The sequence below is a fragment of the Pagrus major genome, chromosome 23, assembly GCF_040436345.1.
Source record: "Pagrus major chromosome 23, Pma_NU_1.0".
In the NCBI taxonomy this organism is placed as follows: Eukaryota; Metazoa; Chordata; class Actinopteri; order Spariformes; family Sparidae; genus Pagrus; species Pagrus major.
This window is the reverse complement of record NC_133237.1, coordinates 13,619,461-13,633,364: the sequence shown is the minus strand read 5'-3', so window position 1 is coordinate 13,633,364 and position 13,904 is coordinate 13,619,461. Positions and strand designations below refer to the sequence as shown.

Here is a 13,904-nt window from a genome sequence, read left to right as displayed (position 1 = left end):
GTGTGACAGATACGTGTGTAAATACAGTGCTTCAATATAACATGCTAGTACATTCATACATCTAATGCAGCCTATTTGTGCAGTCAATATTCACCACTGTAGCATAGCTATAACTCAGTTTAATATTTTAAGGGATCATAAAGAGATGTATGATTTGATGGGATGCTGATAGAGCGGTTCTTAAAAGGTTCTTTTAATTTTGCAGGTTTGGATCATTTTGTGCTCTCCATAATGAATCTTTAGTGGCTCTAAACTGTGTCCCATCATGACCCAAGCGTGTTGCAACCAAACACTGCCTCAGCTGATTAATTCCCCAAGGGAAATGAGCTAGCATAGCTGTAATGTAATAGTGCAAGCCAAACAGGCCATTTTATTTTTAGGGTTTTAATAGATAAGTAAGGCTAAGAGAGGGAAGGCACATAAAAGAATGGGAGAACACGAGGAGAGGGAGAGGAGAGCAGAGGGGTTTTCATACTGAGAAACACTGGGGAAATGGAAAATCCATACAGAGCTGATGAAAAAATGAAGACTTTAACATGCCTTATCTGACGGAGCCTCTCCTCTCAGCTCAACTCTCCCGCTGCTGATGATATCACACACAAGGACAGATTAGCTCTCAAGAAGAAATCAAGAGCACTCCCTCTGACCATGTGTTCACTTCTGTCACTGAGTCTTTGTGTGTTGTATCAATCCCCCGGCTGCACCACATGGGGTGGTCTCAGGGGACCATAAGTTTATTACTAGCTGTATGATTTAGAGGCTTGCTGACCAGAGTTGGAGGAGTAGATATCCTCAGGCTGCATTTAACAGATGCTACTGTACACACAGGCTGTTGCATGCCAGAATTGATTTCTGTGCTCTCGCTGTGGTTCAAGACCAATATTGTTATGTTTACAGTTATAGGTATTATTTTGGCTATAAAGAACAAAAAAGTACTCTCAACCTTTCATTTAATTTAGAACCAATTCAGTAGGTTTCAAAAGCAAAATGTATTTTTGCCAACAGTATTACATCCATTTTAAAATTCTCCTTAAATCGCTAAGTAATGAGGTAGCACTTCAAATGGTTAGCTAAAAGTAGTGAATACATTGTTAGCTTAAAGTAATGAATAAATAATTGAAAAGTGATGGATAAACAGGTCAAATAGCTAACTAAAATTAATAAATGGTTAATTCATAAATAAATCTTAGCGCGCTGCGTTCAAACAGTTTTCTATTTTATCATTAGGCTTTATCATTACAAAAGAAAACTAAACTATCCACCATCAGTGTCCATGATACCCAAATCAAACCACAACAGATTCCACCAAAACATGAACAAAACAAAACAAAAAATCATTGCAAACATTCAAACAATCCAAGAGCAAATCAGTCAGATTTGAAGAAACAAAAATGTCATCTCAAAAGAATCCATCTCATCTAATCCAAATTTCAAAACCTTTTAAATAGGCTATTGGAAACGTTTGGATTTTGATAAGATCTGTTTGAGTGTTTGAGCAAAGTTTGTGTGTTCATGTTTTCAATTGTTTTCATCTTGGTCTTGACTTCTGCCTCATTTGGTCCAGCTTTGACTCCAGCAAGGCTGCAGCTCAGTGTTCAAACAGCATCAAACCTAGTTATGCCTGAATACTGCATGTATATAGACATGTCATTAGCAAAAAGGAAAGGTGCTTTGACTTGAGATATTATTAAACACATAAAGTGATGTCATGTACTATATGAATATTGTTCATATCTGTAAATCCAACCTTATTAAATTGTCAAACTCCCTGTAACACGCTTCCAATCTGTTACATCTATTTAATCTATCGCACACTATTGTCTTGCATCTTAACCCATTTCATTTCCAGCTTCTCTATTGCGACCCTCCTCTCTCTCTCTTCTCTCACTTCTCGTCTCACTGTCTTTATGTCTGTCTCACTCTCTCTCTGGGGAAAGGGCCGAGGGCATTATGTGCTGCTATGAATGATTCATCGTCCTCTGTGGTGTATGTGCTTGGACTTAAAAACAAGGAGGGAAAAAGAGTGTAAGGTGGACAATTGCAGGAAGGGGAGATGAGGTGACAGGGGACAGAGCATGGCTAGAGGCGGAGGACAGCAGCAGGTATGAAGGAGAATCACATGGAGCAATTACAATGTTTTGGGTAAAGAGGATTTTCTCGTAGCTCTTTGTTTTTCCCAGAGTAACCTACCTGTGTGTGTGTGTGTGTGTGTGTGTGTGTGTGTGTGTGTGTGTGCGTGTGCGTGTGCGTGTGCGTGTGTGTGTGTGTGTGCGTGTGTGCAAAAGCATACATGCAACAACCATTGTGTTAACATGTGTTAATCTTTGTTTTTGCCTTAAGGACAGTTTCTACCTCCATTGACAGAAGATTTCTTAAATTAATGTTCTCATTACTACTTAGGCGTTCTCAGTCCTCAGGGTGCTAATTGTAATTCATCATCCTTGTAAACTCCTTTTGTCTCATTAATCTAAATACATCTCAGGCTTGTTTGGTCCTTGGTCTTGTCTACTTTATCCCTCATTTTATACCATTTTTTGACCAATAGTGGAAATACCTTTCCCACACACTCTTCACCACTCAGAAATTCATAACCACTCGAGCAGAAAACACTCCACGTTCGCCTCAAGACGGCGAGACCCTTGAAACAACGTTATCTTTCCTTATCTAATTTCCCACGACCTGGAATAGATTATCTGCCGGATGATTAAGACCTGCTGAATAATTAAGTGGACAATAATGCTAATTCATGAATAATATATCTGTTTATGATGGTGAGGCACAGATAGTGGTTGCTGACAGGATGATTGATGCTGTGGCCTAGATAGGATCTCTCCAGTGAGGGGATGCTGCAGACAGCGACACTGCCCATATTCATTAGGCCTCAGTCAATGGCTTCTGTGCGTAATGACATACTTATGTATAATTTACAGGCACATCCCAAGGCAGAGGTGGCATACATGATGAAATGGAACAAATGAGTATTTTGGCAAGAGGCATATGGAGTTTTGTTTTACAATCCTACAGTATGTTTCATTAGTTTTAGATTGATAAATTCCACATTTTTCTATATCATTTTCATTTTCACCCAATCTTTTGCTCTTAAGAGTAACTGCATGTGTGTGTATGTTTTTATATGCTCATGTATGGAAGCAGCCTACTGAATTGTGGTCACCTAGGCAGATGGTTGACTTTACAGTAATATAATTGCAGTGCTCTGTATCATGATATGGTGTAATAAAGTCCTTATGCAGATTAACATAAGAGTGTTGCATCAGACACGTGTGCATGTGCATGCAGACTGCATGCTCCAGCTTCAAAAACAATGAGGCAAATCCTCCCTTCACCCCACCCCACCCTGCTCCAGTCCAGCCCCACTGCTGCAGAGCCTGTAGCACCCCAGCCAGTTTGATTACATTTGCGATTAAAGCTGTGGCCAAGCGATGGTGAATTATGCCCGAGCTGTTACCTTGCTGTAGCTGCCGGGGAAATGAGGCAGCTAGGCTGCATTTGCTCCACTAGTGCTGACCTTGGAGGTCACTCAGAGGAAGGAGACATTCATCACTCTGACACATGGATGCTGTGGGGAGAAGAGGGTGGTGTGTGTGACTGTGTGTGTGTAGCAACTATTACTATTACAGTATTATTCCACCCAATAGTGCTCCCAATAGTATTAAAGCACTAGATATGCAGTGTATACATCATTGTTTTCCTGTATTGAACCACTCAGCTTACTGAGATGTTGCTTTCTAGATGATGCTGTTGTAAATTGAAATGAGTTTATGTTCTGATGGTTTACAAACACATCTTCATATTCTTTGTTTCTTATGAAAGACCGGTCTTCCCTTCTCGCTCTCTCTCTATCCGTGCCTAGTCTCTCTTTGTCACTCTGTTTTTCTCAGTGCATATAATCATGAGTGGCAGGCAAATATCGATCACGGCCATTGTTGGCCCAAGTGTCTATTTGCTTACTAGAAAAGACTCATTATGTTACAACAGATTGAGATCTCTGCCCCCAAGGACTTTAATCTCTTCTCAACTGAAAATAGAAACAATCATAGCTGTTGGTAGGGTGACACTTTTAGCGCTGTAGCAGGTTCACCTCCCTTTCAACCTCCCCGACCCAAATAGCAGTGTGACCTTGGCAGGTGCAGTCATCGATGATATGTGCTGACTTTGAAGGATGACAACCAGACAAGCTTTCATAGGATATAACTGTGTCATCTCTTCCTCCTGATGGATTTAACCTGTGGAAGAGATTGATGTGCTTCACATGTTTGTGTATGTCTGTGTTTGTACATGTGCTTGACTGAGTATACAGAAGAAGAAGTAATGTTTGTAAGAGGAGAGGGAGGAAGAAAAAAGGTCCTTTAGACATGACACAGAATTAGAAAGAGCGAGGACAGACAGCTTAAAAAAACATCACTGAGAAGGCAAATTAATGTTTGCCTGAGCTTAATTGTTCGATTGAATCCATAAAGGCACACAATTATGTTTATGCATGCCATAAATCTGATTAGCGCCTAGTGCCGCTCTACAAACGCTACACAGACTGTATGGGGGGCTAATGCCCACCCACACAGCTCACGTCTGATTAGCTGTGAAGCACCATCACTTATCTCTCTTTCTATTACCGCACAATCTATGAGGTGAAGTATGATGATGTATCAAACTAATCTAGTCTTTTCTTATTTGGAACTTAAACATCAGTGACAGAAGCGTTAAAATGAGATGAGACCTTCATTATATCAATCGCTCAATTTGTGTTTGTCTGAATTAGGTTCTGTTGATAATTTATGGTTATATATGAAATAAATTAACGTGGTAAGTGGTAACCTCGAAGGTTTCCGTTTCGTTCTCTTTGGCGACACCAATGGCATTAAGCGGCAATTGCAGGTGTATTTTTGCTAGCTCGCTAACAGAGAAAATAAATTAGCCCTGTAACGGCCCTATTCGTTGTTTGCAAACCTAATGACTTCCACAGAGTTTCATGAAAATCTCTCTGGTCGACCAACCAATGCTCACTGCTGGGTGAACACGTCACTACCTGTGCGCCGCTTGTGATTTTTTCCGGGAAAGTCGCCACGGACACCCAGCGTACATCTTTGCTATTACAGCAAATGCAAGGGCTTTCATCAGTTTGCCGTAGGCTCAATCATCATTGTGTTACCTCATTCGACGATAGATAGTGACTTAACAGATATTTGTTTACGTGACAATCTTCAAGATTATTACTTTAACGCTTCTATCCCCTTAGGGTGTGAAAAAGAAATATTGTTCATACTTTTAATGTGTGGGCATTGTGGATTATCATCACTACTTGTAATGTCTGGCCAGCGGGGATTACCATAATTTTCCATGTATCCTCTCCTTGCCTCAGCTCCTCTTCCATCAGCATCAACATCCTCCATTTCCCCAGGTTTTCTTAGAAAGTTTTCTTTTTTTGCACTAAAGCACAACAAAGACCTGAGAATGTGGCCCTGCATCAGGCCGATGTTGATAGTCTCCATAGACTCCCTCTACGTGGCAGACTGACTGACACTTACATAAGCAATGTCATCATTTACACACTCTAATGGACACGCCCCAGGCAACTCAACTCCTGTCACCTGCCGTCTCACTACACTTCAAACATATGATTTAGCTCCGAGTCACGCAGCCTCCAGTGGTTTTCAGATGATTGCTCTAATGGAGGAAAAATGTAAAAATACGGGCAAAGATGAGGAGATGAGGTCTGTATAAATGTTATCTTCATCTGTGAAGTTATTGTATTACACACTTGGCAACGAGTGGCTTTATAATCACATTACTGTTTCACTGATATTTCCTAGCCTTGAAGAAGTGTTGTTTAGTTGTGGAAGAAGTATTCAGATCATTTATGCAATCAGCAATAATGCAATATAAAAATACTCCATTACAAGTTATAGCAAAAGTAGAAGTACTTAGAAAAATGCCCCTATGAATGTTATACCATTTTATGTTACAATATTGGATTGTGTTAACTGCTGCATGATTGTTTAAGTAGGATTTTACTATTTTGTAGTTGCGCAAGGTGGAGCTACTTTTAGCTATTCTGTAGGCTACTGTTGGGTATATTAATCTGTAACAGTGCCTCTTACTTCATGAGCTGATCTTATGTTTGGTAAATAAAATCAGGTTACCATGATAACCATGATTAATGAATGAAAAATGTATAGTCAATTAAAATTTAGTTAAACGTTTTTTCTGTGTTAACAATCAAGTTAATGCTTGATATACAATTAATAAGCAATTGCAAACATAACGAACATCAGTTTGAGAAGAGATTTCATTTCATCATTCAATAAATGGTTTATTAAGCATTTGTTTGTTAACTGTGAAATAATTATCAACTAAAGTAAAATTTTCTAGAAATGTTCCACTTAATAATGATTATTATATTGTTACCTAAAGTTGTAAACCGTAAAGTTCAGTAGTAATTATAACTTTAAAATAAATATAGTGGAATAAAAGTTACAATAAATCTTTTAATTGTGGTGGGTTGAAAGTTGCTGAAAATGGAAATATATGAGCAAAGTACAAATTTCTTAAGTAAATGGACAGGGTTACAATTCACCAAAATTGACATTAAACACATATATGTGATACTTAATTATTTATATCTCACATTAAGCTACTGTTAAACATGTGTGACATGCATTAGACTATTGAAACAACATGTGTACCTACTTCTATGTGTTTTTGTGTCATGAGCTGTGCTTCAAACTCAGGCATTAGCATTAACTGAATTACTACAAATGACTCTCTGCTCCGGGAGGTCTCCCAGACCTGCTTCCTTCCTAGTGTGAAATGACACTTTGATTCACCCTCCCTGCATTTCCCACAGGGTCAGGTTGACATGGTAACAATCTGACCATTGAACTTTACCCTCGGCCAGACAGGTCAGCTTGTCAGAATCATACTTGAATTTCTCAGATTCAATTAAACTGGCTGTGTGCACTAATCAATGCTGCTAACGCCCAACATTGAGACAGCGAGGTTGGATTTTCTTTTTTTTTAACTTACCACATAATGTCTAACACACGCACACACACATTTTAGATGCTTTATTTGAATCAGCCCTTGCGTTGCAAGTATGCAGAGTTCAAATATTTCAAGTGGTTCTTTACATTCTTTGTCCCTGAAAGGTGGTGAAAAAACTATCTTACTGTTTTTTTTCTTTTCGTTTCATTTCCTTTTCTTGATAAACCTGTCAATCACAACCTTATAATATTCCATTTGTTAACATGTCCAAGGCCAAATATCAGTATTACTAATCTACATTCAGATCCTAGCTCGCTGACATTTCATACCAGTGACTCATATTCCATCCAAGTACAGGACAAAAACGTAATCTTTAAAATAACTCTTTGTGCTTAGTTTACAAAACAATATCAGGAGTGTTATAGATCGTATTTAAATAAAAGCAGACAATATACCATTCAGTCACACTATGCAGAATTATAGCCACATAAAGCAAGACAAAATGGTAAGAGCAATCAAAAGTGTTTTTTCTCTTTGATTTACATTTGTTTAGGAGTAAACAAGTGCAAACTCAATTAACTACAAAGCATTATTTTGTATAAACTAACTTATCTTCTACTACCCCCGCACTGTAGCTGCAAACAGTGGGCTGCTATCTGTCTCAAATTTAAAATACAGTAAAGAAGAGGCTTGCTACTCTACTAGTGAACCATTTGTCTTAAATCTATTCTCCCTCATAGTCCTGTAAAAAAATCTATGCCATGATCACAGAGGTCACACTCTACTTCAGTTTAAAGCATAAATAGACAACATTTTCCCCCAGCCTAGTGTTTCCCTGTGGTGTTACTGTTGCCGCTGCTGTTGCAAACACAGCCACTGCTAACAGTCTGGCTACTGTCCAAAGCAAAAAACAATCGCAGAATCACAATTTGACCTGAAGCCCTGATCTCAGTGCTATGAGAGGCAGAGCAAAACGCTTGGTTGCATTAAAAGTAGGCAGGTATTGTTACTTACTGATCTACTAGAGAGTATGCCGGTTTTGAACCGCCTCAAGTCCCACTGGTAAGGGGGCACACATCAGCACGGGAACAGACTTTGACACAACACAGGCAAGCTCTTCATTGAGTGAATGCCCCTCCATTCACTCTTGTTTTACCTTGGTTGCTATCACTCTCCCTCTTCACCTTCTTTGCCTCCTCCATCAGCGGGGTTCTTTTCTTGTGCAGTGCAGTTTCCACAGTTTTTCTAGTTGTTCCACCATTACCCAGGGATAGTGACCAGGGAAAACAATGCATCTTCCTGTTTTGGTTGCCCAATGGCAGATGTGCTTCCACTATGCCCATTGGCAGGCCAAATAGCATAGTAAAAGGAAACCAATCTATACGTGGATGGTGTCATTTTTTCCAAAGCCATTGGAAATGTGCTGTATTTATCAGTATTTACTTCAGAATAATAGGTAGAAGCCAAAAAGTTGTCTATTGCCAGTTACATGAACATGGAATTTGTTTTCAGTATAGCATTAGCTTAGTTTAATAGCATCAGCAACAAAACACTACACACTCCAAGCATTCACTTTACACTAAATCATGTTGGATAAGATCCCCTGGTAAAATTATGCATTACAACATTGTAGAATAGATCTTTTAGTTGTAATGAATAGAAGCATGTTGTCAGAGGAACAACGCGGGAAAAATCACACACACAAAGTTTGAAAAGGATTCAGACAACAGATTATTTACATCATGACACAGAAGATTCATCACCATGTTGTGTGATTACTGCCTCCCTCCCTTCCTCTCCACACACTTCTCCCCTTACACTCCATCATCTTGTGAACTGAATAATTGTGTTTTGCCACTGTCACTATAATGCATATCTCTGCAGTTATCCAGATGTGGGTGACACCATAATCCATATGCCCACAACAATGAGTACAGATGGTTGTGTAATTGCAAGCACACGGTGGTGATCACCCTGCTTTGTAATCAGATTCATAGTTATTTTCTTGTGGGTGTTCACTGTTTGATGCTTCAAGATACGTTGCCCCATCAGATGCCACTGGAGTCTCATTTAGAGTGGACTTCAGTGTCTGATAATGAGATACAAGGGTCTTCATTCAGCTCCAGATCTGGCTCATTGAGTGGTGACATATTGGCCTGGCAGGCTCCCCAATCCTATTTGTTTCTCCTCAGTTCGATGGTGGAGATAAGGTTTCCATTGAGCCATGCGCAGAGGGAATTTCTCACTCTGAAGTGACCATAATATTGACTTGTGGAAGTGACTGGTTTTACCAGCAGTGATTTGAAAATACATCTGAATGTAGTCGTTTGACTCTCTTCCACTCTAATACTGGCAGTTTTTGATGCATCAACTACATTTCCTTTCTCTAAAATGTCTCTAAACGGTTCAGAACCACTGGGTTAGTCTTTAGCAATGCTGATCATGTTTTTGTTTTTTTAAATGGAAAATCCTAATTTGAAATGTAACTAGGTGGTAATTATAGCTCTCACATAAGTATAAAATTCATGATTAAAATATATGTAATTACCACCATGGTGATTTGGCATCACAGTAGCACATATAAAGTGACACAAAAATATAAATGACATCATAGCAGCAGCACCGTGTGGAGTACAGCACAGACACAAATTGTGCCCTCTGTTGGTGTAAAAACATAGCACGGCTTCCATGTGCACAAACTGCAGGCTGAAATGCTTTTATATTTATCCCAACACGACGATACACTTTCCACATGTAGTTTGCTGAACAGTGGACTTGCTTACGCTCTTCTTTTGCTATATATCGTAAGGACTGGGGAGGCACGAGGCCATACAGCTGCAAGCTCGAGCACATCAGTGCAGTGCAGGGGAGTGAATGATGGAGGGGCTGCAGTTGTCATGGAAACGCCGGGGGAGGAGCGCCGTGGATCGCGACCAGTTTGTTTTGTTATTGAAGGTCACGTGGCAAGGTGAGGCTCCTCCCCCCTCCCCCCGTTACCACCGATTCAACCGTCTCGAGCTGCTGCTCCGGTCAGTTACTACAAAATGGCTGCAGAGGCTCCGCCGCCAACGAGAACCTCCTGAACGCTTCATGGTAGGATTTATTAATCCCTTAGGGCGCTTAGCACGACGCATTTGCACCTTGTCGCTTTCCAGTTGCGGAAATATGCGGAATTTAGAAGTTAAATACAGCAGCTGTGATGGGAATCAAAATATTTTGAGCTCAGCCCACTTTGACATCAATGTTTTCTTCGCTGCGAGTGCTTTTTTATGGCAGTTGTCGGTGACATATTGGTCCTTATTTTTAGTTCGTGCATTACATGCTAACCTTAGCAGATAATCGGTAGGTTTTTCTTCATAACAGCTTAATGGTAACTTGGACTATTTGGCCTAACCAGCAGACAAATGATTCAAGGACACCCCGTGTTATTGCTTGTTGAGTTGTCGTATTTGTAGCAGGCTAGCTCGGCAGACATTGGTTGAACACTTGCTGTTGCACTGGTGTAGAAGAGAGCTGATAGCTGGATATAGTTGCAGCTCCTTCTCACAAAACATGCTCCAGAGGGAGAGAGGGAGCTGCCTCCCTCCAACATGCATCACCTGATTGGCAGTAAACGCATTAGCAAACCGAGTTTAATCACTGTCCTCATGTCCACATACATTGCTTTTTCCAGTTGCATTTACTAAGACCAGTTGCAGCGTCTGTACCCTTAATCCATTCAGCCATTTATTCATTGAATACCTAGTTAGGTACCAGCTGGCCTTCACTTTACAATAAATTAGTGGCTTTTTTATGCAGCAAATACGTTGTAGCTACGTGTAATTGCTTTGACATAACCTTGAGATGGTTGTTGAAATTGTTGCTGGATTGCTCAATAATTTATATCGGTTGGACATCTAATTTTTGAGTCCATAGTTTGAGCATGAGAGTGTGAACCTTAACATACATGATGCATCAAAGATTGCTTCCTGTATTCCCTGCTCCTGCTGCAGCTTGATATCCTGCAGTGACACACAGTCCTAATGGAGAAAGGCAGTGTGTGCAGACTGGGAATGCCAGCACCCTGATGCATGTAGAGGGCAGACTGACGTAAGCTTTGAGGCTCGCTGATTTTACTAATGTGTTAGAATCCCCAATTTGGGCCTGGGCCTGGCAAGGGATGAAGAGATCGTGATAGAAAAGGGAAGGGGGTGGGGGTCTTTTCTGTCCGTGTTGGGTCAGGGGCCCCAGTCAGCACCCAAGCCTCTGAAAGAGGCAGTGTGTATTCACAGAGAGGCGCCGAAGGGGGCTTGATAACAAAAACAGGCCTCTAAATACTGTGATTACTATAAGGCTTAGGTCATAGCCTCACTTTCAGTTCAAAACTCTCTATGGCTTTTTGCTTAGCGCTGGACTAGAGGGCTGAGGGGCATTTTGCCAGATTGTGTCATTTGGTTTGGCGGGTTGTTTGGTGTCAGTGATCAGATGCTTAGCTGGAGTCCTCAGTGGAAATGATGAGCTTGCATATCTCTGAAAAGGCATTGCTGTCAAAGAAACAAGTTTCTGTTTTGAAGTTTATTTTTTTTAAAAGCAAGTTTGCTCGAATGCTGTCCATTCACCATGTGTCAGTTTTTAAATGCTGAACCAGTTGTTGCTATATTTTTGTACAGATAACTTCTTTATGGCTGTCAAAACTATTGATAACTAAATCCTTTTTAGATAACGTGTTTAAAACAAAACGATATCTGCGTTTGATAATGTCAAAAGAACCAAAGCTACATAAAGATGAGATCTACAATAAGATTTTCAACCCAATACAGCAGGGTATTAACATTACAATTGTGTTGGCATGTGTCATTGCCTTTTTCTGTACCAGCACTGAGTGCAGGTTGTACGTATTACTATTCTGTTTGCCTCAGACTCTTTTTGTTGTAGTATTGATAGAGGTTAAGAACTGTTATGTTATATTAAAGTATACAAATCTGGTATGTGACAACCTAACAGTCATGTTAAATATTACACAAATTATTATTAATAGTAGTGTGGGGTGTCAGTGTCTTGGCAGTATTTTAAGATAAGTGCTATTTTAAAGCATTTCTTAAATATTCTGTTGCAGAAATAAAAATCGGCAGTACCAGATTGGTTTTACTGTTGCGTAGAGTTATGTGAGCTTTCCCTCACATACAGGTAATTACTTCACGCAGAGGTTTAGTTTTTTATCGATTTATAAAGACAAATGTGGAAACGTTGAGAAAAGCTACATGATTGGAGTTTAATAAGACATTTGTTAGTATGTTCTTTGATCTGTTGGACCCATAAATTGTCAACCAAGCTCATAAAAGTGTTCCCATTACTTTTGGAGCAGACAACTGACATTGGGGACTGGAGGCAGTTCTTTTGGAGTGTGTCCATACAAGTTATTTTAAGGCTAGTTCAGAGTGCCAGGAGTGCAGCATGAGTTTCCCTTTTCCTTGTCGTCAGGCCGGGTCAGAAAGCATTAACATGACCACACTGAGAATAGCTTCAAGTACTTTAGAGAGTGCAATCCTCTTTACAGAGCACAAGGACTTTGTCGGTGCTTACCCAGCAGTTTCTAAACCCTCACACAATTTGAAAGGTGGTGCTGACTAACTTTGTTTTTGGTTTTTGTTGTGTTTGTTTTGTTTTCATTGTGCATTTGAAAACCTGCTGCTGCATGTCAGATATTTTTCAGTGCAAGTTGAAAAAGCTGTGTTGCCCTGAAGTGCGATTGCGCAGGAGAGCAGAGGGAGCTGCACATGCTGCTATAGCAGTGGCGGCTGCTGCTGTGGTTGCTAGTGAGCGTTCTCCCAAGGGCTCGCCGTGCTCTTGTTTGGCTTGCAGCGATGGCATTCCTGGCTCTGTGCCCAGCGACTGCCGTCTAGCACCCCTTCCCCCATCTCTCACACATACACACAAACCAGCCTCATCAATTGTAGCCCCCCCACCTCATCTTCATTGCTTCAATGTGGGGCAGCGTGGCATTTACATATCCACAGTTCACCTTGCACACATCAACTCTCCTTCCTCTCCATATCCACACAATTTCTCTTCACAGTTTTTACACCTGCTTCTATTAGGCTGTCCTTGGTCTCTCCCCAGTCTGAGTGTGATTTTTTTTCTCTTCCTTTTGCCTTCCTTTGTCAGCAGAGTGAGTGTCTGGTTTTAAGAGGGACACCAAGCTCTAATCCTGTTGTTCTGACAGGAGGATGTAATTCCACAACAGAGCTGAGCTCATTGACCTACGTCCTTCATATCGGCACGAGCTGTGCTTCCTCGCCACGAACGGCTACTCATGATGCAGCTCAGCCTGCTACTACGAGTAAACATAGAATGAAAAAGAGATCGTTGTAGCCCCCTATGTGTGATTTTTTTATTTTTTATTAATAGAATTGACTATGTTATTATTAATTTATATGTGTGTACAGTTGATAAAAGGGCTCCTTGGAATTGGCTTTATTTTCAAAAACATCATCAGTAATATATGGGTGAGTCTTTATCTTTAGAAAGTGGTTTGATTTAAGTTTCATCTTGTCACAGTGCTGCAGAATCCAAATGAGCTGGAGGTACCATTGGTGCATCCTCCCCCATCTCACCATCAGTCAGCACTCTGAATCCAAGGGATGCACATCTGGCCAAGCCAGGCAGATGTTTGTAAATGAAATGGCAGCCCTCACTGAGTGAGAATCCCTCTGTCTTGCTCGGGAACCGAATGTTTCTTAAAATGAAATCATTTTGACACATTGCTCGGCACTCACTCTCTTCATCTGGGTTGGAGGCCAACAGCAGCTCACATTAACTGGAGCATCTCTCTTATCCTCTGATCCTACATGACACAAGCCCCACTGATGCCTTTGAAAGGAGCAGCACCAGCTATATTTAGCATGGCAGCTGCACCAGCAGGTTCC

The 13,904-nt window shown here is 40.6% G+C and overlaps 1 protein-coding gene across 1 annotated transcript in view; it reads left to right on the top strand.

Annotated features, from left to right (window-relative positions):
• The first annotated feature begins 10,074 nt into the window (after window positions 1-10,074).
• tnrc6c1 (trinucleotide repeat containing adaptor 6C1) overlaps window positions 10,075-13,904 on the top strand; it is a 45,671-nt gene continuing 41,841 nt past the window's right edge. The window contains exon 1 of the mRNA XM_073493968.1: window positions 10,075-10,092. The gene's annotated coding sequence lies outside the window, so the exon portion shown is untranslated. The remainder of the gene's footprint in view (window positions 10,093-13,904) is intronic.